The following is a 3,767-nucleotide window of genomic DNA, read 5'->3' as shown; positions in this document are numbered from 1 at the left end:
AACGGAGGTGGTTGTCATCACGTTCATAGGTGAGAATGATGATGAGTGTCACGGATCATCACATTCATCAAGTTGAAGAGCAAGTGATATCTTGGACAAAGAACAAGTGGAATTGAATAGAAGAACAATAGTAATTGCATTAACACTCGAGGTACAGCAGAGCTCCACACCTTAATCTATGGTGTGTAGAAACTCCACCGTTGAAAATACATAAGAACAAGGTCTAGGCATGGTCGAATGGCCAGCCTCCCAATGATCTAAGATAGCATAAAATGAAGATAGCTACCCCGATATGATCTAAGAACTAGATGTCCAAAGATCAAAATACAATAGCAAAAGGTCATACTTATAGAAAACTAGTAGCCTAAGGTTTACAAAGATGAGTAAATGACATAAAAATCCACTTCCGGGCCCACTTGGTGTGTGCTTGGGCTGAGCAATGAAGCATTTTCGTGTAGAGACTCTTCTTGGAGTTAAACGCCAGCTTTTATGCCAGTTTGGGCGTTTAACTCCCATTTTGGTGCCAGTTCCGGCGTTTAACGCTGGGATTTCTGAGGGTGACTTTGAACGCCGGTTTGGGCCATCAAATCTTGAGCAAAGTATGGACTATCATATATTGCTAGAAAGCCCAGGATGTCTACTTTCCAACGCCGTTAAGAGCGCACCAATTGGGCTTCTGTAGCTCCAGAAAATCCACTTCGAGTGCAGGAAAGTCAGAATCCAACAGCATCTGCAGTCCTTTTCAGTCTCTGGATCAGATTTTTGCTCAGGTCCCTCAATTTCAGCCAGAAAATACCTGAAATCACAGAAAAACACACAAACTCATAGTAAAGTCCAGAAAAGTGAATTTTAACTAAAAACTAATAAAAATATACTAAAAACTAACTAGATCATACTAAAAATATACTAAAAATAATGCCAAAAAGCGTACAAATTATCCGCTCATCAAAAATACATAAGAACAAGGTCTAGGCATGGCCGAATGGCCAGCCTCCCCAAGTGATCAAAAGATCTAAAGAACAAAAGATTCCAAAGATCCGAAGATTAAAATACAATAGTAAAAGGTCATACTTATAGAAAACTAGTAGCCTAAGGGTTACACAGATGAGTAAATGACATAAAAATCCACTTCCGGGCCCACTTGGTGTGTGCTTGGGCTGAGCAATGAAGCATTTTCGTGTAGAGACTCTTCTTGGAGTTAAACGCCAGCTTTTATGCCAGTTTGGGCGTTTAACTCCCATTTTGGTGTCAGTTCCGGCGTTTAACGCTGGGAAATCTGAAGGTGACTTTGAACGCCGGTTTGGGCCATCAAATCTTGGGCAAAGTATGGACTATCATATATTGCTGGAAATCCCAGAATGTCTACTTTTCAACGCCGTTGAGAGCGCGCCAATTGGGCTTCTGTAGCTCCAGAAAATCCACTTCGAGTGCAGGGAGGTCAGAATCCAACAGCATCTGCAGTCCTTTTCAGTCTCTGAATCAGATTTTTGCTCAGGTCCCTCAATTTCAGCCAGAAAATACCTGAAATCACAGAAAAACACACAAGCTCATAGTAAAGTCCAGAAAAGTGAATTTTAACTAAAAACTAATAAAAATATACTAAAAACTAAACCAAGTATACTAAAAACATACTAAAAACAATGCCAAAAAGCGTACAAATTATCCGCTCATCAAGAACCGACAGATGGATAGCCGTGCCGTGACAGGGTGCGTTGAACATTTCCACTGAGAGGATGGGAGGTAGCCACTGACAACGGTGAAACCCTTGCATAAGCTTGCCATGGAAAGGAGTAAGAAGGGTTGGATGAAGACGGTAGGAAAGTAGAGAGACGGAAGGGACCAAGCATCTTCATACGCTTATCTGAAATTCCTACCAATGAATTACATAAGTATCTCTATCTTTATCTTTATGTTTTATTCATCATCTATACCCATTTGAGTCTGCCTGACTAAGATTTACAAGGTGACCATAGCTTGCTTCATACCAACAATCTCCGTGGGATCGACCCTTACTCGCGTAAGGTTTATTACTTGGACGACCCAGTGCACTTGCTGGTTAGTTGTGCGGAGTTGTGATAGAGAGTTGAGATTGCAATGAGCGTACCATGTTGATGGCGCCATTGATGATCACAATTTCGTGCACCAAGTTTTTGGCGCCGTTGCCGGGGATTGTTTCGTGTATGGACAACTGACGGTTCATCTTGTTGCTTAGATTAGGTATTTTTTTTTCAGAGTTCTTAAGAATGAATTCTAGTGTTTCAAGGTGATGTTCTTATCATCACCAAAGCTGATTGATTCTCATCAATTTAGCTCTTGAATGCAATGTCCTGCTGAAGCTTGGCTATCCATGTCTAATTCCTTTAGACTGAAGCTTTAGACTAACATTGTATGATTCCTGGAATTCTCATTAAGAATTTTGATACCTTTATTTTCTTTTCCACTTAATTTTCGAAAAATCCAAAAAAAATTTTCAAAATCATAAAAACCAAAAATATTTTGTGTTTCTTGTTTGAGTCTAGTGTCTAATTTTAAGTTTAGTGTCTTGCATGCATTGTTTATTTGATCTTGGTTCTATTTTCAAGTCAATAGTACAGGGAACTGAAGATTCAGAACATGCAGCAGAGGAATTACACAGAAAAAGCTGGGCGTTCAAAACGCCCAGTGAAGAAGGACAGACTGGCGTTTAAACGCCAGCCAGGGTGCCTGGTTGGGCGTTTAACGCCCAAAAAGGTAGTGCATTGGGCGTTAAACGTCAGAATGTGCACCATTCTGGGCGTTTAACGCCAGGATGGTACAAGAGGGAGGATTTTGTTTTCAAATCAATTTTTTTTTCAAGTTTTCAAAGTTTTTCAAAATCAAATCTTTTTCAAAATCAATTTCTTTCCTTTTTCAAAGATACTTGCTAACAATTAATGATTTGATTGAACATTTCAAGTATGTTGCCTTTTCTGCTGAGAAAGGTTTAATGTTTGAATCATATCTTTCTTGTTAGGCAAGTCATTAATTTTTAAAATCAAATCTTTTTAAAATTGTTTTCAAATCATATATTTTCAATCATATCTCTTTAAAACCATAACTTTTCAATCAAATCTTTTTAATCACATCTTTTTCAAAAATAGTTTTCAATCATATTTTTTTCAAAATCTTTTTCAAAAAAATCACTTGATTTCTTTCCCACTTTTAGTTTTCGAAAATTATCAATCAATTTTTCAAAATGTTTTCAAAATCTCTCACTTAATTTTCGAAAATTTCTTCCTCTCTTCTCACATCCTTCTATTTATGGAATACCACTCCTTCTCAATGCATAATTCGAACTCTATCTGATTAAGTTCAAATTCTTCTACCATTTCCTTCTAAATTTTCTTCTTCTCTGACACCTCAAGGAATCTCTATACTGTGACATAGAGAATTCCACATTTTCTTGTTCTCTTCTCTTTCATATGAGCAGGAACAAAGACAAAAGCATTCTTGTTGAAGCTGACCCTGAACCTGAAAGGACCTTGAAGCGAAAGCTAAGAGAAGCTAAGGCACAACTCTCTGTAGAGGACCTAACAGAAATCTTCAAAGAAGAAGACATGGCAGCCGAAAACAACAACAATGCAAACAATGCAAGGAAGGTGCTGGGTGACTTTACTGCACCTACTCCCGACTTCTATGGGAGAAGCATCTCTATCCCTGCCATTGGAGTAAACAACTTTGAGCTTAAGCCTCAATTAGTTTCTCTAATGCAACAGAATTGCAAGTTCTATGGACTTCCATTGGAAGAT

Source organism: Arachis stenosperma, chromosome 9 (genome assembly GCF_014773155.1).
Source record: "Arachis stenosperma cultivar V10309 chromosome 9, arast.V10309.gnm1.PFL2, whole genome shotgun sequence".
In the NCBI taxonomy this organism is placed as follows: Eukaryota; Viridiplantae; Streptophyta; class Magnoliopsida; order Fabales; family Fabaceae; genus Arachis; species Arachis stenosperma.
This window is presented reverse-complemented; position numbering follows the sequence as displayed.